The 22,480-nt window shown below is 40.3% G+C and overlaps 1 protein-coding gene across 2 annotated transcripts in view; it reads left to right on the plus strand.

The window, feature by feature from the left end:
- The first annotated feature begins 21,170 nt into the window (after positions 1 to 21,170).
- LOC123775268 (uncharacterized) overlaps positions 21,171 to 22,480 on the plus strand; it is a 28,595-nt gene continuing 27,285 nt past the window's right edge. The window contains exon 1 of one of the 2 annotated variants that reach the window (XM_045770254.2): positions 21,171 to 21,243. The gene's annotated coding sequence lies outside the window, so the exon portion shown is untranslated. The remainder of the gene's footprint in view (positions 21,244 to 22,480) is intronic. The other variant, XM_045770255.2, reaches the window with a different exon arrangement.

Consider the following 22,480-nt stretch of genomic DNA (forward strand, 5'->3'; position numbering starts at 1 on the left):
GGCCCGGTCGTCGACCAGGCCTTCTGTAGACAGAAGTTGTTATGGTTGAAGGCTGAAGAGAAACAATCTTCGGTCACATGGTTTTATTCTCAACCAATAACAACAACAACAATTATCAGGTACATGAAATATTATTAACAAGAGCATAATATATTATGCTCTTGCATAATATATTATGCATAAAGAGCATATGCACATATATATTGCATAAAGAGCATAAGTTCAAGCGCGAGTTGGACATGTATATGAGTGGGATTGGGTGGTTATAGATAGGAGCTGCCTCGTATGGGCCAATAGGCCTTCTGCAGTTGCCTTTTGCAGGCGATGAGTCACAATAACGTGGCTGAAGTATGTTGACCAGACCACACACTAGAAATTGAAGGGACGACGACGTTTCGGTCCGTCCTGGACCATTCTCAAGTCGAAACGTCGTCGTCCCTTCAATTTCTAGTGTGTGGTCTGGTCAACAGTTGCCTTTGTTCTTATGTTCTTATAAACCAAAGAACATGTGCTCCAAACATGCTACCTCCAACATCTGTAGTACTCAATCCCAACAGAAGTATAATCTGACAGCTTTACTAACGTAGTATATGCAACACCGAGAGCTTGCAGAAGGTGGCGGGCTCAGTCCAGCAACCAGGAGGCCTGGTCGACGACCGGGCCGCGGGGACGCTAAGCCCCGGAAGCACCTCAAGGTAAAGTAACCTCATCAAAACGTGTGCGTTAAAGGCCGGAAGAAGTGAGAGTGAGATCACTGCTCACTAACCTTGGTAACCAGCTTCTTTATACTTGTTGGGAACAGTGCTAAAGTCACAACCGATAATATATTGAAACATTAAATGTTTCTTGGTAATGTATATGAGTCATGGTATTGTAGTGTTGATCTATATACGGTGTGAAGGTCATGGTTATATAGCACGTTAACTCCAAGACACAACTCAAAGAAAAGAGTTTGAGGTGGGACTTTGTGATGAGTAAATTATGGGATTGAAGAGTTTCAAGTGGGACTTTGTTATGTGTAGGTGATGGAATTGAAGGGTTGGACTTTGTAACGTATAAGTGATAAGATTGAAGAGTTTTAAGTAGGATTTTGTAATGAGTAAGTTATGAAATTCGGGAGATTTAAGTGGGTCTTGGAAGTAAGTGATGGCTCTGAGGAGTTTTAAGTAAGCTAAAATTAACCAAAACTCAAAATTAAACAAAACCGACAGTTTGTAATTTGTAAGTGATAGCATCTTAAACCACAGTACAGTTGGTGATTTTTTTCAACTACAGACGTGGCCATATATTTACACAATGCTAGCTACCATATATATACACTTGCAGGGTGGGAACCTATGCTAACTTATATCCCTGCGGTTATTGATAAATGTTGAGAATTAATATTCACATTTAATAGTATTATTGCTAAAGAATAGCATTCTTATATTAATAATATTGCGATACAGGGTGACAGGTAGGTCCTGCAAGTCTTCAGGTATTTGCTATGTTGAAATAATTACGGTTGTGTTGGCTGCTGCTTCTGTTAACTCGTCCAGTCATGCATCACAAGTCTGGAATCCACACCTTGTGAAGGATAAAACTCAAATGTAAAAAGTAAAGATGTTTGCAACAAGACTGGTGCCGAAGCTAAGAGGATCAAGCTATGAGAATAGATTAAAGGAAGCCTCACAACCCCTAGAGGAGAGAAGAAACAGCGGGGATGTGATCACAACATACAAGATACCGAGAGGAATAGACAAAATGAACAAGAATAGCCTCTTTAATTTGAGAGAAACTAGGACAAGAGGACATATGTGGAAGCTGGAAGTCCAAAAGATTCGAAGAAATGTAAGGAAATACTTGTAACCTGTACGGATAGTCAACAAGTGAATGCACTGAAAGAAGTTATGGAAGCCGCCTCCATCCACAATTTTATGGTTGAACAAGAATTCGAACTTCTAAATTGTTAAGTTATAACGCAACAGGTATGACAAGACTAGCAAGGACTGCCAAGGAGTCCTTGCTCCTTGGATAAAGAGGTGGACCTCAGTTTCCCCCGTACACACTCATAACTAAACACTGATAGGTAAACACAATACTCTTCACCCAAACAAACGATATTTAGTACAAAAGTTTAATACTCATTTAGGTAGCTACATAGATGGGTCATCCAAGATATTTCCCATAAGCTCTTCCGCGTGTACAGTAAATGTTTATACTACTCTTGATATCATAATAAAATTGGAGGTGGCAACAATGGGTATAAATTGGATAAGTTTAGATTTAGGAAAGACTTGGGTAAATACTGGTTCGGTAACAGGGTTGTTGATTTGTGGAACCAATTACCGCGAAACGTAGTGGAGGTGGGGTCCCTCGATTGTTTCAAGCGTGGGTTGGACAATGTATATGAGTGGGATTGGGGTGGTTATAAATAGGAGCTGCCTCGTATGGGCCAATAGGTCTTCTGCAGTTACCTTTGTTCTTATGTTCTTAACAGTGTGTCGCTGCCGACAGCCTAGGCTGGGAAGGGGAATATTGGTCGTGCACTTCACTTGAAATTCCGTGACGTAAATGGGAACTGATTTACTTCTGGATTTCTACATGAGCTCCAGAAGATTGTAGCTTGATTATTTCCTTAGAACAGCACTGTTAGCAATACTAACCGTCGCCATAACTTGCACTGCAATGTCGTCATGGTCACACACACTGCAGCACATCCGATCTTACTTCAGTCACATGCAACACGATATTTTAATGACCAAAAATATTTTTCCCACACACTGCTAATTAATCTAATAATATTATTAACGATATTTGATGTATGGGATATACAGTGGCTAAGTTTACAGAGGTTATATAACAGGTACAGCATTTGTATATTGAGTATTATAAAGTTTCCAGGGGTACCATACTTGGTCCACTCATCTTTCTCATATGCATCCTGACCTGCCACATACTTACTTACACCCTCCTTCCCCCCCCCGTCCCATCCCAAACCCTTATCCTGGCCCCTTCCAAGGGCTATATAGACGAAATGGCTTGGCGCTTTCCCCTGACAATTCCCTCCTCTCAGCAACCCCCCTAGGCCTGTCCCATTGGCTGATGACACCACCATCATTTTCTCAAACATTAAACCAGTTATAATTACTGACAGTAAATACGGAAATTAACATAAGTGCACTTGTGGCTAACTACCGAGTTTTTTTGTTTTTAAGTTATGTTCATTTATTATGCACCCTATACCCATCCTGTGACACTGACGAGTTTTGACATTGCCCTCCCCTCATATTATTTTTCACACTGTCCCCCACGACGATTTTTGACACTGTCCCCCACGACGATTTTCAACACTGCCGCCCCCTCCCCCCCCCCCTTACGATTTTGAGAACTGTCTGCCCGCTACCTAGTTAAATATTAAAAAGATCTTTTGAAAATATTTTGCTTTACAGTAATATGCACCATTTCTCACTAATCTTGGGAAATTTCAAAAGAATTGGCAATGTTATACAGTGTATCAATGCAATGTAAAATAACCGGGGTATATTTTATTTCATGAATATTGTTAATATTTAAAAAAAAATGACTATTCTTTTGTGGTTGCTGGAGTTGTGGGTCCATATATGTGCACTAGTCAAAGAAAACTTGAATCGAACGTGATTCACAGAAAACGACAAATTTGAAGGGAAAGATAATAAATAATCTTAATGAACATTTACCGTTTTTTTGTTGAGATATATGCAAGAGTTGGTACATTCTTGTACAGCCACTAGTACGCGTAGCATTACGAATACGAACGGTACGTTACCCTGGAATACGACCCCCACGAAGAATCGTTGTTACAACCAAGTACCCATTTTACTGTTGAGTTAAACAGAGGCTATAGTTAAGTTAAGGAATTGCGCCCAGTAAATCCTCCCCGGCCAGGATACGAACCCATGACAAGGCGCTCGCAGAACACCAGGTGAGTGTCTTACCACTACACCACGGAGACGTAAATTATAAACCTGGACGTAAAGACTGGACGTTGTAAATCTTGGCTGGTTTATTTATTTATTTATATACAAGAAGGTACATTGGAGGTTAAGAGAGTACATAGAAATGATGATTTTACATTCTTGTAAAGCCACTAGCACGCATAGCGTTTCGGGCAGGTCCTTAATCTAACAGATAATTTTAAGTAGGTAAATTCCAGCAAAATCGACAAATTTTTTTTTTTTGAGATATATACAAGAGTTGTTACATTCTTGTACAGCCACTAGTACGCGTAGCGTTTCGGGCAAGTCCTTAATCCTACGGTCCCTGGAATACGACCCCCTGCCGCGAAGAATCGTTTTTTCATCTAAGTACACATTTTACTGTTGCGTTAAACAGAGGCTACAGTTAAGGAATTGCGCCCAGTAAATCCTCCCCGGCCAGGATACGAACCCATGACATAGCGCTCGCGGAACGCCAGGCGAGTGTCTTACCACTACACCACGGAGACTGTTTATCAATTTGTCTTGTCTTGATCAGGGATCAAGCCCGATGGTGTTAGTCAAGAAGCTTGGGGAAGGTGTGCGCATCTGCCTCGACTTCAGGAAGTTGAACTCCATCATAGAGTTTGATGCTGAACTAATGTTCAATCAAAATGAGATCTTCTCGAGGTTAGCTTCCAGTTGCTATTTCTCCAAGCTTGATCTAAAAAATGGATTTTGGCAGATTCCACTAGAGGAAGACAGTAAGCGCTGCACTGCCTTCATGACAAGCGAAGGTCTCTTCTAGTTCACAGTCCTCCCGGTTTGGACTGGTGAGCGCCCCTGGCGTGTTCAACAGAATTATGCGCAAGGTTTTGTGGGGAATTACGGGAGTAGAAGTGTTCGTGGACGACTGTGCACATCCACTCTGCTACGTGGGAAGAACATCTGAGCTTGGTAAGGCAGGTGTTGGCAAGACTACAAGAAGTAGGAATGGTTGCAAAACCCCACCAGTTACAGCCCCGCTCCTGTGCCAGGTAAGTCCACTACGGGCTCACCATAGCCCGTGCTACTTGGAACTTGTTCCGAGTAGCTGAATCTATAACAACAACAACATGCAAAACCCACTAAGTGTGAGTTGTCGTGTGAGGTAAAGGAGAAGCGTTGCTAGACATGTGGCTTTATTGATCAAATAATTACAGTACAGTTACATCCTGCAATAACACAAGCTATATAATATACAATACTTATATATAGTTTAAGTACTGTCTATTCATCATAACAAAAAAGCAAACTGCACATGACTAAAGCTAGAATATATGGAATTAAACTAAAAGTTAACATTCCACCAACCTGTACACAGGCACGAGACAGCTGATCTGACGACAACAAAACAGTCAAGTGAGCATCCAAACGAACCAGTCAAGCGAGCATCCATCCGGGTATAATAATATAATAACACTTTTACTACATTCACCCCATCTAGCTTTAAGTAACATAGTCCCGAAGATGAGTAGGGGTACTGCGCGTCCTTCCAGATCGTCGAAGGGACTCCTGCAAAGTTGAAGCCTCTAGTGTTCCAGTCGGTTCCTGCATACCACCTTCTCGAGGGAGTGTTACATCAGAGAAAGGTTCCCAATTCGGTGTTTCTAGGTTAGGTGGTTCGGAACGAAGTAGTTCAGGATGAGGTGGTTCCGGATGAGGCGGGTTGGGGTTCACCCCAGCTTTCACAATCGCTGGGTGTTGCTGTTGAATGTTGAGATTGGGGTCCAAACTCTCGCAGCCCTCTGTGGCCATGGGTGCGAGGTGTCTTAATGATACAGTAGTAATCCTGCCATCTGGGAACTTGACATGGGCATATTCCGGATTCACGTCTGCGACCTCAACCTCATCAACTAGAGGATCATTTTTGCTTTGCCGCACCTGACCTTTTAGGAGGACAGGGCCTTTGCAAGCAAGCCACGTAGGTCGTGTTCGCCCTGAAGTAGACCTTCTTGTATGCTGGAAAAATCGTTCATATGGTGTACAATTTGTAGACGTGCACAACAGTGATCGAATAGAGTGGAGTGCATCAGGAAGAACAACTTCCCATTGGGGTACGTCTAATGCCTCTCGTCCTAAGAGCTAGCAGCACTGTCTTCCAAGTAATCCCATTGTACTTCTCAGCCTGGCCATTTCCTTTTGGGTTGTAAGGAGTCGTACGGCTAGTTGCTATCCCTTTTTTTTAATAGGAAAATCTTTCAATTCCTCAGACACAAAGGAAGTTTCCCTATCAGAGTGTATATATGCAGGCATACCAAAGATTGCAAACAGCGACACTGAATTACTGTACCAGTAGTCATATCTGAACAAGGGAATGTTAAAGGGAATTTAGAGAATTCATCTACGACAGTAAGAATATATTTATTCCTTGAATGTGATGGAAGTGGTCCTTTAAAATCTATGTTGAGTCTTTCAAATGGTTGAGTAACTTTAATCAAATGCCCAGAGTCAAACTTGCAAAACCGAGGTTTAAGTTCAGAGCATGCAGAGCAAGAATTAGTCATCTTCACTTCTTCCACAGAATACAGTCTCCGTGGTGTAGTGGTAAGACACTCGCCTGGCGTTCCGCGAGCGCTGTCATACCTTGAGGTGGCTACCTTGAGGTGCTTCCGGGGCTTAGTGTCCCCGCGGCCCGGTCGTCGACCAGGCCTCCCTGGTCATGGGTTCGTATCCTGGCCGGGGAGGATTTACTGGGCGCAATTCCTTAACTGTAGCCTCTGTTTAACGCAACAGTAAAATGGGTACTTGGATGAAAAAACGATTCTTCGCGGCAGGGGATCGTATTCCAGGGACCATAGGATTAAGGACTTGCCCGAAACGCTACGCGTACTAGTGGCTGTACAAGAATGTAACAACTCTTGTATATATCTCAAAAAAAAATAAATAAATAAAAAAATAAGGCAGATTTTCACATCGGACAAAATGAGCCAAACGAGACACTCCAGGGTGACACAGATTGTCATGCAATGCTTTTAATTCATCCACACAGGTGGCCCCACATACACGTGAGAGTGAATCAGCGGGTAAGCTCTTTTTACCTGGGCGATATACAATGTCACAGTGGTAACAGGAGAGTTCGACTCGCCATCTAGCAATTTTATCATTTTTAATCTTACCAGCTGAGATAATGTCGCCACTTCCTTAGGGCTTCCTCAATGGCATAAGCTTCCTTCTCCACTGATGAGTGCCTTTGTTCACTATTTGAAAGTGTTCGGGAGAAGAAAGCTACTGGTTGTTCATTCAAGGAAGTCAGGTACCTTGGTCACGTGATAGGGGGACGTTTCACCAGGCCGCTGCTTGAGAAGATCACCATTAGTGAAGCCGCTCCACCGCCACCAAGACTCAGCTTACGTAATTCCTGGGACTTGCAGGGTACTATAGAACTTTCATTCCCAATTTCACGTCCATAGCAACTCCGCTAACTAACCTAACCAAGACGAATGCACATGTTAGAGTACGTTGGACAGAAGTGGAGAACTCAGCATTCTCGACGCTCAAGAGGAAGCTAACTGAAGCACCCAATCTTAGACTATCAGGTTCTACCATCCTACAAACAGATGCCTCAAACACAGGTATTGGTGCTGTGCTCATGCAAGGGTACGACGCTGAAATCTGGCTAGTTTCATCCTATGCAACGCCATGCAACCTCTGAAGAGACAACTAACACAACACCTGTATCCCCCTATTAGACTATTTTACAGGAACTTCTTTTCCACAGCTCATAAAACGGAGGAAAGGGTCCTGAAAGATATTGTTAATAGGAACGTTATCCCTACAGACAAAAATCAGAAGATACAATTGACGATTTACTATAAAAGCAAAAAAAAAAAAAAAAAAAAAAAATGGCCAACCTACTCATGAGAAACTCTCCAGACACAAAGCAGAACGCTTTAAAAGAGACCAACGTCGTCTATGCCTTCAAATGCCCACTTGGGGACTGTAAGCCCCAAAGAACTCGGTATATAGACAAGACAACATCTCTTTCCAGGCGATTAACGATGCATAAGCAACAGGGCTCCATTAAGGAACATATAATCTCATCCCACAACCAGACCATCACCAGAGAAATCTTAACAAACAACACAGAAATCATCGATAGATACAGCGATAGCAGGCGGCTTGACAGCTTCCACCTGTGTCCCCTTCCTTGTGTTCCGCCCGTGCTAAACGGCCTTGCAAACGAATAGCACCGCCCGTACTGTTCTATTACATCAGTCCAGGAAGAGTTACAGAACAGGGTTTGCACTTAAGAACAGGGTAAATGTAACTGGTACAAGAGAATGTGTGATGTGAGTTTATGTTTAGCATGTTTAGGGATTTAAACATGGGAGCTGAGTATTCTCTGAAAGCAGAACTTGCCATTGTTTTAATAGAAGATTTTTGCTGGGTGATGATGGGCTTGAGGTAGTTTGCAGTGGTTGAGCCCCACGCACAGATACATATGTAAGACAGGGATAGATTAGCGCGTGGCTGTCAGCTGATTAGAGATGTGGCTGAACGTTTGCTCAGGGTCGAGAGTAACTCAGACTCAGTAAATAGCACGGTGCATTCATCTTGCTTGCGGAACATCAAGTCAGTGACCCTTTCTCTATCGCCGTTTCCAGCATTTAATCATCACTGTGCGTCTGATGGAAGATTACCGAAGTTGGCGGTGGACGCCCAAGCATCACCTCGGATAAAGAAAACGATGTTCAGCGATCATTAACGTGGTACACTTAAGTCTACCATAAAAAAGAATTCGTTTTCTTATTCAATTCATATTTAAAATCTTTCAATCAAATATTCAATATTTTTTAATTTTTATACAGAAATAAAAATCTTTTCTCACAAATTATTTTATAATCTAGGTTTGCAACAGGTGTTTGGAAAATAGTGAAATTTCATTCATTAAAAATATTGTAATATATAAGTCTGTAAATTTTTAATATCTTTTATAGTTATTAATAAAATAAGCGCCCAAAATGACTATCTAATTATTAGTTATTAACGTTACTTAATGAATAATATTTTGGATGCCCAAATGGGCACAATAACTATGCATAGTTAGCTCTAATGACAGTGTGAGAAGCTCATGCCAGAATTTTTCCAGATTATATTGAGGACCAAAACTCTACCATCGTCTTTAGTGTTGAGGAAAGTAAAGATGGAGAGATATAGGCGAAGGCAAAGTTTAGAAATGGGACACAGTGTTAATTACACACAGAAATAAAAATAGTGTGATGCATCAAAGGAACAAATCCACATGGGCCGTGATGAGGATTCGAACCTACGTCCGGGAGGATCCCAGATGCGCCTTAATCGAGTGTCATGCCATAGAACAGCTTGTTGAGGGGAAGGCTCTCAATCAGTCCTCAGGCATCCTCTCCTTACTCGCCTATTGGCCTAAACCACATGTGTATCAGGTACACGAAAATAGCTCATACGCCATGCTACCGCTGAGCTGTGATTGCCTGGTTCTTCGATCGAAGGCGCTAGTGACCATTATGCAATGCAGCCTCAGTTTAGTGTACGTACTATGAGTCATCCATTAACTAACATGGCATAACTTAACATGCCTTAACCAGTCTCCGTGGTGTAGTGGTAAGACACTCGCCTGGCGTTCTGCGAGCGCTTTGTCATAAGTTCGTATCCTGGCCGGGGAAGATTTACTAGGCGCAAATCCGTAACTGTAGCCTCTGTTGAACTCAACAGTAAAATGTGTACTTAGTTGTAAAAACGTAGCGACTTTCATCTCTAGGTAACCTATAATGACCTTGTCATAATGTGCCTCAGAGACTTAAAAAACAACAACACTCCACTTTTCCCTCTACTGTGTTTGCCAGAGGAAAATCTAGCCGTAAATGTTGGGCAGCCGCCGAATTTGGTGGGTTTGATGGTGCCCTTCTCGACTGCTTACTGACTTTTACTCATTTGCAGCATGTATCCCTCATCATATGCACCGCCATCTGTGTCGTGTGTCACCACTGAGGAGATGACACCATCATTAGAGAGCAATTGATCAGCGTACGATATGGGTCCACAAAGTCACTATCTGGCAACGGTGATGTGCTGCCCGGCATCTCGTCCGGGGCAGTTGCCATGACGTTATAGACACAACACCTATATGCAGAGTATTACGGTACACTCGCTCCACAGTGAACCACAAACAGCACATCAGTAGATGGCCTATTCACAGGGTGGAAGAGGCTGCGAACCATCAAACATGATCAGCATAAAGAAATAGACCAGTCAGCATATACAAGGCTCCACTATTTTCAAAGTCACAGCTCACCTAGCAGGTCGGCGCGCGAAATTTGAAGTTGGTGGCACCTGCATAAGCATCTTCTCTTGACACACACACAGGCAACAAACCGTAGTACTTGAGAGCTGGTGGAGAGATGCGCAAGAAGGATGTTGATCATGAAGGCATTCCTGGCACCATGTAGTCTTTCCCTGGCCGGACGAGGTGTTAGGCCTAACACCCTATAGTTGGTGCCACACCAGTGCCACTACACCAACGACTCCTTCGTTTAACCACACAGTTTTGTAATTAAAGTTTCTAACCACTCTCAATCGTCAAAGCACTACTTCACATCAACTAATGTAAAGTGGGATAGTTAAGGCATGACTCAAAGTTATCTACCCTGAACTGTGACTACATTGCATAATGGTCACTAGCGTCTTCGATCGAAGACCAAGGTAATCACGGCTCAGCGGTAGTATGGCGTAAGAGCTATTTTCGTGTACCTGATACACGTGTGGTTTAGGCCCAATAGGCGAGTAAGGAGGGGATGCCTGAGACCTGATTGCGAGCCTTTCCCTCACCAAGGTTCGAACCCTCATCACGGCCCATGTGGATTTGTTCATTTGATGCATCACACTATTTTGATTTCTGTGTGTAATTAACACTGTCCCATTTCTAAACTTTGACCTTCACTATACCTCTCCATCTTTGACTAAACACAACTGTATAATTTTGGTCCTCTATATAATCTGGAAAAAAACCTTGCATGAGGCTCTCCTACTGTCATCAAAATTAGCCACGTACAGTTATTGTGCCCATATAGGCATCTAAAATTAATTACTAACTCTACTAATTATTGTAGTGTAACTTGTTAGTTTGGGGCGCTCGTTTTATTAATAATTATAAAACATATTAAAATATTACAGACTTATATATTACAATATTTTTATTGAATAAAAATTTCACTAAATTTTCTACCACCTATTGCAAATGTAGATTATACAATAACTTACGAGTAAATATTTTTATTTCTTTGTATAAAAAATAAAATATACTGAATATTTGATTAAAAGATTTTAAATATGAATTAAATTAGAAAACGAATTCTTTTTATGGTAGACCTAAGTGTACCACGTTAATGATTCGCTGTACATCGTTTTCTTTATCCGTGGTGATGCTTGGGCTTCCACCGTCAACTTCGGTAATCTTCCATCAGACGCACAGTGATGATTAAATGCTGGAAACGGCGATAGAGAAAGGCTCACTGACTTGATGTTCCGGATGCAACGTGCTATTTACTGAGTCTGAGTTACTCTCGACCCTGAACCAACGTTCAGCCACATCTCTAATCAGCTGACAGCCACGCGCTAATCTATCCCTGTCTTACATATGTATCTGTGCGTGGGGCTCAAGCACTGCAAACTACCTCAAGCCCATCCTCACCCAGCAAAAATCTGCTATCAGAACAACAATACGCTCTGCTTTCAGTGAACACTCAGCCCCCCCCCCCCCACCGGAGATAAAATCCCTAAACATAAACTCACATCACACATTCTCTTGTACCAGTTACATTTACCCTGTTATTAAGTGCAACCTGTTGTGTAACTCTTCCTGGACAGATGTAATAGAACAGTACGGGCGGCGCTATTCGTTTGCAAGGGCGTTTAGCACGGGCGGAACACAAAGAAAGGGACACAGGTGGAAGCTGAATACCCAAATGAGCCACAGAGACATTAGAAAGAACTTTTTCAGTGTCAGAGCAGTTAACAAATGGAATGAATTAGGCAGTGATATGGTGGAGGCAGACTCCATACACAGTTTCAAATGTAGATATATAGCAAACATGGCTATATATATTTACGATATATACATATATATATGCTCAACCCTGCACTGGGAGACATTGCACAGGGCCTCCCGGTGGAACTAACTAGATTCTCCAACACATTTTTAGCTGGCAATATACCAGAGACCATACGGCCTCTCTTTTTCGGCGCTTCACTCTGCCCTGAGGAAAAAAGATGTAGGAATCTGACCGATAGCTGTGGGCAATTCATTTCGGCGCCTCGTCGCTAAGGCTGCTGCTAGAGCAGTTAGTCAGGCAGCAGCAGATACGCTGAAGCCAAAACAGCTTGGGTTTGACATTCCCCAAGGATGTGAGGCAGCGGCTCATGCAGCTAGAGCCTACATTGCCAACATTACAGATGACAAAGCCCTGATAAAACTGGACTTCAAAAATGCTTTCAATCTGGTTAGAAGGGATGCAGTACTCAGTGCGGTTCATGGCCTTTTTCCTTCCCTCTACCCGTTTGTAAACTCATGTTACAGCAAGAATCTCACTCTGCTATTTGGGGAACATGAAATTGAATCACAAGAAGATGTCCAACAGGGTGACCCCTTGCTACCCCGTGGTGTTGTGTCTTACCACTACACCACGGAGACTGATTAAGGCATGTTAGTTAATGGATGACTCATAGTATGTACACTAAACTGAGGCTACATTGCATAATGGTCACTAGCGTCTTCGATCGAAGACCAAGGTAATCACGGCTCAGCGGTAGTATGGCGTAAGAGCTATTTTCGTGTACCTGATACACGTGTGGATTAGGCGAGTAAGGAGGGGATGCCTGAGACCTGATTGCGAGCCTTCCCCTCAACAAGCTGTTCTATGTCGTGGCACAGTCGATTAAGGCGCGTCTGGGATCCTCTCGGACGTAGGTTCGAACCCTCATCACGGCCCATATGAATTTGTTCATTTGATGCATCACACTATTTTTATTTCTGTGTGTAATTAATACTGTGTCCCGTTTCTAAACTTTGCCTTCGCCTATACTTTTCCCCAACACTAAAGATGACGGTAGAGTTTTGGTCCTCAATATAATCTGGAAAAATTCTGGCATGCGCATTTCGTAATGTCATTAGAGATAACCATGTATAATTTAGTACCCATTTGGGCATCCAAAATATAATATTCCTAGCACCTTAATTTAACTTTGTATTAATATCACCAGTTGGGGCGCTCGTTTTATTAATAATTACAAAAGATATCAAAATAGTGCAGACTTATATATTACAATATTTTTTAATAAATTAAAATTTCACAATTTTTTCTAACATCTATTGCAAATTTAAATTATACAATAACCTGTTAGTAAAATGTTTTATTTCTTTGATAAAAAGTAAATAATATGAAAGATTTTATTGAATTTCTTTTAATATGAATTGAATAAAAAAACGAATTCTTCTTTCATGGTAGACTAAAGCGTATCACGTTAATGATCGCTGAACATCGTTTTCTTCATCCGTGATGATGCTTGGGCGTCCACCGCCAACTTCGGTAATCTTTCATCAGACGCACAGTGATGATTAAATGCTAGAAACGGCGATAGAGAAAGGCTCACTGACTTGATGTTCCGGATGCAACGTGCTATTTACTGAGTCTGAGTTACTCTCGACCCTGAACCAACGTTCAGCCACATCTCTAATCAGCTGACAGCCACGCGCTAATCTATCCCTGTCTTACATATGTATCTGTGCGTGGGGCTCAACCACTGCAAACTACCTCAAGCCCATCCTCACCCAGCAAAAATCTGCTATCAGAACAACAATACGCTCTGCTTTCAGAGAACACTCAGCCCCCCCCCCCCGGAGATAAAATCCCTAAACATGCTAAACATAAACTCACATCCCACATTCTCTTGTACCAGTTACATTTACCCTGTTATTAAGTGCAACCTGTTGTGTAACTCTTCCTGGACAGATGTAATAGATCAGTACGGGCGGCGCTATTCGTTTGCAAGGGCGTTTAGCACGGGCGGAACACAAAGAAAGGGACACAGGTGGAAGCTGAATACCCAAATGAGCCACAGAGACATTAGAAAGAACTTTTTCAGTGTCAGAGCAGTTAACAAATGGAATGAATTAGGCAGTGATATGGTGGAGGCAGACTCCATACACAGTTTCAAATGTAGATATATAGCAAACATGGCTATATATATATATATATATATATATATATATATATATATATATATATATATATATATATATATATATATATATATATATATATATATATATATATATATATGTATATATATATATATATATATATATATATATATATATATATATATATATATATATATATATATATATATATATATATATATATGCTCAACCCTGCACTGGGAGACATTGCACAGGGCCTCCCGGTGGAACTAACTAGATTCTCCAACACATTTTTAGCTGGCAATATACCAGAGACCATACGGCCTCTCTTTTTTGTCGCTTCACTCTGCCCTGAGGAAAAAAGATGTAGGAATCTGACCGATAGCTGTGGGCAATTCATTTCGGCGCCTCGTCGCTAAGGCTGCTCCCAGAACAGTTAGTCAGGCAGCAGCAGATATGCTGAAGCCAAAACAGCTTGGGTTTGACATTCCCCAAGGATGTGAGGCAGCGGCTCATGCAGCTAGAGCCTACATTGCCAACATTACAGATGACAAAGCCCTGATAAAACTGGACTTCAAAAATGCTTTCAATCTGGTTAGAAGGGATGCAGTACTCAGTGCGGTTCATGGCCTTTTTCCTTCCCTCTACCCGTTTGTAAACTCATGTTACAGCAAGAATCTCACTCTGCTATTTGGGGAACATGAAATTGAATCACAAGAAGATGTCCAACAGGGTGACCCCTTGCTACCCCGTGGTGTTGTGTCTTACCACTACACCACGGAGACTGATTAAGGCATGTTAGTTAATGGATGACTCATAGTATGTACACTAAACTGAGGCTACATTGCATAATGGTCACTAGCGTCTTCGATCGAAGACCAAGGTAATCACGGCTCAGCGGTAGTATGGCGTAAGAGCTATTTTCGTGTACCTGATACACGTGTGGTTTAGGCGAGTAAGGAGGGGATGCCTGAGACCTGATTGCGAGCCTTCCCCTCAACAAGCTGTTCTATGTCGTGGCACAGTCGATTAAGGCGCGTCTGGGATCCTCTCGGACGTAGGTTCGAACCCTCATCACGGCCCATATGAATTTGTTCATTTGATGCATCACACTATTTTTATTTCTGTGTGTAATTAATACTGTGTCCCGTTTCTAAACTTTGCCTTCGCCTATACTTTTCCCCAACACTAAAGATGACGGTAGAGTTTTGGTCCTCAATATAATCTGGAAAAATTCTGGCATGCGCATTTCGTAATGTCATTAGAGATAACCATGTATAATTTAGTACCCATTTGGGCATCCAAAATATAATATTCCAACACCTTAATTTAACTTTTGTATTAATATCACCAGTTGGGGCGCTCATTTTATTAATAATTACAAAAGATATCAAAATAGTGCAGACTTATATATTACAATATTTTTTAATAAATTAAAATTTCACAATTTTTTCTAACATCTATTGCAAATGTAAATTATACAATAACCTGTTAGTAAAATGTTTTATTTCTTTGATAAAAAGTAAATAATATGAAAGATTTTATTGAATTTCTTTTAATATGAATTGAATAAAAAAACGAATTCTTCTTTCATGGTAGACTAAAGCGTATCACGTTAATGATCGCTGAACATCGTTTTCTTCATCCGTGATGATGCTTGGGCGTCCACCGCCAACTTCGGTAATCTTTCATCAGACGCACAGTGATGATTAAATGCTAGTAACGGCGATAGAGAAAGGCTCACTGACTCGATGTTCCGGATGCAACGTGCTATTTACTGAGTCTGAGTTACTCTCGACCCTGAACCAACGTTCAGCCACATCTCTAATCAGCTGACAGCCACGCGCTAATCTATCCCTGTCTTACATATGTATCTGTGCGTGGGGCTCAACCACTGCAAACTACCTCAAGCCCATCCTCACCCAGCAAAAATCTGCTATCAGAACAATAATACGCTCTGCTTTCAGAGAACACTCAGCCCCCCCGGAGATAAAATCCCTAAACATGCTAAACATAAACTCACACCACACATTCTCTTATGCCAATTACATTTACCCTGTTCTTAAGTGCAAACCCTGTTCTGTAACTTCCTGGACAGATGTAATAGAACAGTACGGGCGGCGCTATTCGTTTGCAAGGGCGTTTAGCACGGGCGGAACACAAAGAAAGGGACACAGGTGGAAGCTGAATACCCAAATGAGCCACAGAGACATTAGAAAGAACTTTTTCAGTGTCAGAGTAGTTAACAAATGGAATGAATTAGGCAGTGATATGGTGGAGGCAGACTCCATACACAGTTTCAAATGTAGATATATAGCAAACATGACTATATATATGTACGATATATATATGCTCAACCCTGCACTGGGAGACATTGCACAGGGCCTCCTGGCGGAACTAAGTAGATTCTCAAACACATTTTTAGCTGGCAACATATTTTAAGTCAATATTTAACTTATACAGCAGACAACCAACTACGAACCACTTAGTTTGATGAAAGGGAGCAGTAGAACAACAGAAGTCTCCGTGGTGTAGTGGTTAAGACGCTTGCCTGGGGTTCCGTGAGCGTTCCATGGGTTCGTATCCTGGCCGGGGAGGATTTACTGGGCTCAAATCCTTAACTATAGCCTCTGTTTAACTCAACAGTAAAATGGGTATTTGGGTGTAAAAACGATTCTTCGTGGGGGTCGTATTCCAGGGAATATAGGATTAAGGACTTGCCCGAAACGCTACGCGGCCACCATGGCTGTACAAGAATGTAACAACTCTTGTATATATCTCCAAAAAGTACACTTACATTGCATCAGGCTTGGATACCCATGTGCATGGGGAAATAGGCTTAAAGGTTCCGGAAAATGAGAGGAAATATCAGCACTGTGGAGAAATGCCAGACAGACCACTGGAACATTATCTAACACAGTAAACAGTTACAAACCCATTAAGATTTCAACTTAGATTCAACAGAGCATTTCAACAGAGCAGAGCAGAAGTTGTTAAACACATGAGACAAAATCTTACTGAAGCGACCATACGAGTCATGAAACAGAAACAAGCAACACTTAGTGGGCCAGCCAGAGGCCTGGGGCCCGCGCCGGAATATCCCTGGGAAAAAAAAAACTGACATAACAAGTCTTCCTTAGCGAATAATAATACACGTTTGTTTAAGTAATAAACAATCGGAATTAAAGATGGCGACGCATTCAGAGGGGATGTGTGTAATTATCTTCTGGTAAGTATTTCCTGGAGGTGGTATGGAGCTCCCTGGTGGTGCAGGCAGTTCCTGGAGCTTGTACCCACCTGTGAGGGTCACCTTGCCATGGAGGCCTGAGGGGCAGGCGGCCAGGATGAGTATGGGCTCCGGGAGCATGGGCCACCATGACGTTACTGCTTGCTTCTCTGTTGTTGAGGTGACCTTCATGCTACATAATAATGACGTGCGTTTTCTTAACGCACCAATATTTTTAGTTATTTAATCTCCCAAATCCCAATGTAAATTTTAATATGAATAATGAATATTGCTTTGAATTTTGTTTCAGCACTATTCGTTTGTTTTCTCTCTTAAATTATGCACAGTACATAATTTACATATTACAGTACATATGTTTATATAAACATATGTAAACCTACAAATCTGAAAATAAAGGAAATGACGACGTTTCGGTCCGAAGGAACCGTTATCAACTTGTGTCATTTCCTTAATGTTCAGAGTTGTGGGTTGGGTGTCTAATTTGCTAATTTGCAGCCACAATATTGTGACTTCTCTGCATATAAACGTTATTTTACAAAGGAAACATTTCATTATATATGATTTTATATTATTTTCCATTATGTCATTTGTCGATTTTTAAATGAAATAACTTTATTTATATTTACCTGAGGGCCATCAACACTAGTAGCCTCGATGAGGACAGGAAGCCGGCGGCTTGTCAAAGGTCCCCTTCTCCCATTTGTCCTGATGATCTTTTCCAGCTGTATTTTAAAACCCAGCAGAATTTTTGGCGTTTACGGCTTCGGCGGGTAGGCAGTTCCACGGGTTTACAACTCTATGGGTGAAAAAAATATCTTCTGTTTTCTATCCTACATTATGGTTTGTTGAGCTTGAACCCGTTGCTTCTCGTTCGTGTTACATCTGACCGTTTAAAGAAATTGTCCGGATCAACATCCACTAAATTGTTCAGTATTCTAAAGGTTTCGATGAGATCCGCCTTGTCATGCCTGGTTTGTAGTGTTGTTAGCCCTGTGGCCCTCAACCGTTCCTGATATGTGAGATGACTAAGTCTGATTTTTATTGCCTCATATAATACATATAATAATAGGTCACATATTATTAGAGGATAAATAAACAACTCGCATTTGTGCATAATGAAATATAATTCAATATATAAATTTTCAAAATATAACAAGAAAAGATACTTAATTAAGATTAATATCTAAAAACGTTTGTAATAGGACACCAATAATGTTATTCTTTAGCTTTATCTTGCCTTTGTTAGATTATGACCAAAAAGTAAAAAATTGTGTCCCGTGATGCAAACAAAATTAATATTATGTCCCGTAATCAAAAACTTTATTTTTGGTCACGGAACACAATATTTTTGGTCACGGAACACAATATTTTTGGTCACGGAACACAATATTTTTGGTCACGGAACACAATATTTTTGGTCACGGAACACAATATTTTTGGTCACGGAACACAATATTTTTGGTCACGGAACACAATATTTTTGGTCACGGAACACAATATTTTTGGTCACGGAACACAATATTTTTGGTCACGGAACACAATATTTTTGGTCACGGAACACAATATTTTTGGTCACGGAACACAATATTTTTGGTCACGGAACACAATATTAATTTCCATCGAGAGTGTACCGAGAAAAATGACAAATTGTTTACAAGAATGAAAAACATTCAAATTAAAAGGAAGAGATTAATGAAATTATATACAAATGGACGATGTAAAAAAAGGATATTAATTTGTTAATTATATTAACCAAAGTAGAATACGAAACAGTCAATACACACAAACTGGGTAAGCTTAGATTCAGAGAAGACCTGAGTAATATTCATTTGGGAATAAAGTTGTTGATTTATGGAACAAATTACGGGTGACAATGGAGGTGGGATTGTCTCAGTGGAGGTGATATATGAGGCATTAAGATGATACATGAAGCATTAAGGCGGTATATGAGGCATTAAGATGATACATGAAGCATTAAGGCGGTATATGAGGCATTAAGATGATACATGAAGCATTAAGGCGGTATATGAGGCATTAAGATGATACATGAAGCATTAAGGCGGTATATGAGGCATTAAGATGATACATGAAGCATTAAGGCGGTATATGAGGCATTAAGATAATACATGAAGCATTAAGGTGATATATGAGGCATTAAGATGATACATGAAGCATTAAGGTGATATATGAGGCATTAGATGATACATGAAGCATTAAGGTGATATATGAGGCATTAAGATGATACATGAAGCATTAAGGTGATATATGAGGCATTAGATGATACATGAAGCATTAAGGTGATATATGAGGCATTAAGATGATACATGAAGCATTAAGGCGGTATATGAGGCATTAAGATGATACATGAAGCATTAAGGCGGTATATGAGGCATTAAGATAATACATGAAGCATTAAGGCATTAAGATGATACATGAAGCATTAAGGTGATATATGAGGCATTAAGATGATACATGAAGCATTAAGGCGGTATGTGAGGCATTAAGATGATACATGAAGCATTAAGGCGGTATGTGAGGCATTAAGATGATACATGAAGCATTAAGGCGGTATATGAGGCATTAAGATGATACATGAAGCATTAAGGCGGTATGTGAGGCATTAAGATGATACATGAAGCATTAAGGCATTAAGATGATACATGAAGTATGTGAGGCATTAAGATAATACATGAAGCATTAAGGCGGTATATGAGGCATTAAGATGATACATGAAGCATTAAGGCGGCATATGAGGCATTAAGATGATACATGAAGCATTAAGGCGGTATATGAGGCATTAAGATGATACATGAAGCATTAAGGCGGTATATGAGGCATTAAGATAATACATGAAGCATTAAGGCGGTATATGAGGCATTAAGATGATACATGAAGCATTAAGGCGGTATATGAGGCATTAAGATAATACATGAAGCATTAAGGCGGTATATGAGGCATTAAGATAATACATGAAGCATTAAGGCGGTATATGAGGCATTAAGATGATACATGAAGCATTAAGGCGGTATATGAGGCATTAAGATAATACATGAAGCATTAAGGCGGTATGTGAAGCATTAAGACGATACATGAAGCACTATAAGATATAGTGGATGCCTACTAACTAATTAAAAGTTATATAAATTTAGTATTAGGAAAGTATATGAATAAATAAGGAGGTATATGAGTAATTAATTGTCAGCTAAAAGTATATTGATAATTAAGAATGTATTTAGATAATTAAGAAGATAAATGCTGCATTGAAAATATATTGTTTTAAAACGATATAGGAAGCATTGCGAAGCCATAGGTAACAATAGAAATGTCTATAGCATCAGAAATGTCTGATAATGATAATGTTTATTTAGGCAAGAATACAGAAAAACAATACTCGAACAGTGGCGGCGGTTTTGCCTTTGCTTAACATTTTATATTAGATGAAATTAATTACAGAATCCGATATAGAAAGGCGAATTGCTAAGTATAATAATAATAATAATAATTATAATAATAATTTTTATTTAGGTAAGGTACATACATAAAGAGATTTTACAAAGTTTGTTGGCTTTATAGATAGAGCTAGTACATACAATGCCTAAAGCCACTATTACGCAAAGCGTTTCGGGCAGGAAATATACTTACAGCGGAAGCAGGTATTAAACATTAATATAATGGACCAGATAAACCAAAGAAGCATCAGGATTCATCGAGTGTTTCTGTTAGAGGTTATAGGGGGAGGTGGGGGGGTTAGTGTGGTAGAAGCGGGTGGCCTGGTGGTGGCGACCGTCAGTGTAGCGGAGGACGGCGTCGAGGGTATACGTGCTTCACATTCCTTCTTCCTTAAGGTAAGATCCAGCCACCATTTTTTCTTCCCACCTTATTTTTCAAGGTGGTGAAGCATCAGCCACGGTATCGTTGGTGTTTTAATATAATATCTCGGTATTTATTCGCAATATGTTAGTGCTGCTTATTTAAATATAGGTATACCATTGGACATTCTCTATATCAGCTTGGTGTATGTCCATAACACCAGCTTATTATGTCTGTGGTGGTGTCAGTGTTCGTGTAGTTATGTAAGGCGTGTTACAACACTAGTAGGCTATAATTGTTTAGTGTCCCCCCACCACGGCTGTGAAGTAACTATATATATATATATATATATATATATATATATATATATATATATATATATATATATATATATATATATATATATATATATATATACATATATATATATATATATATATATATATATATATATATATATATATATATATATATATATATATATATATATATATATATACACGGACTAGTTCACACTAATTACACGATCTTATTATACATGATACAAAATTGTTGTTGAAGTTTTGCTTTTGCTTAGCATTTTATTTTAGAGGAGCGAAAAGTAGGTTCAAAATAATGTGTACAGGGGAATTTCCGTTTTACTTTCGCAATGGAGAAAGTTTATGGTATTGAGGAGCCTAAGAGTCGGTCAGGGCAGGTGGACAATGGCCTCCCACGTACCTTTTCCCCTGGAGATACTCAATCGGGTCAGGTGTACAGTGACCTCACTCCCCCTCTAAGTCAGCCAAGTGTGAGTGTATGGTCAGTGGTGTGACGGAGCAGAGGCGGTGCAAAACACCCTATTCCATAACTTCAAGAATGAGCTGTATAAATGAACCAGGTTTTAATAACTAAAGTTACGGGCTCACTATAGCCCGTGCTACATGGACATTTCGTTCTGAGTAGCTTAATCTAAAACAACATGAACAACAAGAAAAGCAAGATCCATCAGATAAGTTTCTTCGTAGGCACAGTTAGGTAAAAATTCATAGATTGAAATGAACTTCAACGTCTTTAGCAGTATATAATGGGAACTAACATCTTATACACATGCTCTTTCAAAATCATTCATTCTGGTTTTGAGAAAAGTGACACCGAGACACTAATCCATTAAGCACAATATCAAGAGTGACGTTGATTCGGCGTTGTAATGCCGTTTTTCATGGATTTTGTTCCCACTGGGAAAATACTTCTGCTTGGCCGTCACGCAAACCAAGCTCTCACCTTTTCTAA

Source organism: Procambarus clarkii, chromosome 70, assembly GCF_040958095.1.
Source record: "Procambarus clarkii isolate CNS0578487 chromosome 70, FALCON_Pclarkii_2.0, whole genome shotgun sequence".
Classification (NCBI taxonomy): domain Eukaryota; kingdom Metazoa; phylum Arthropoda; class Malacostraca; order Decapoda; family Cambaridae; genus Procambarus; species Procambarus clarkii.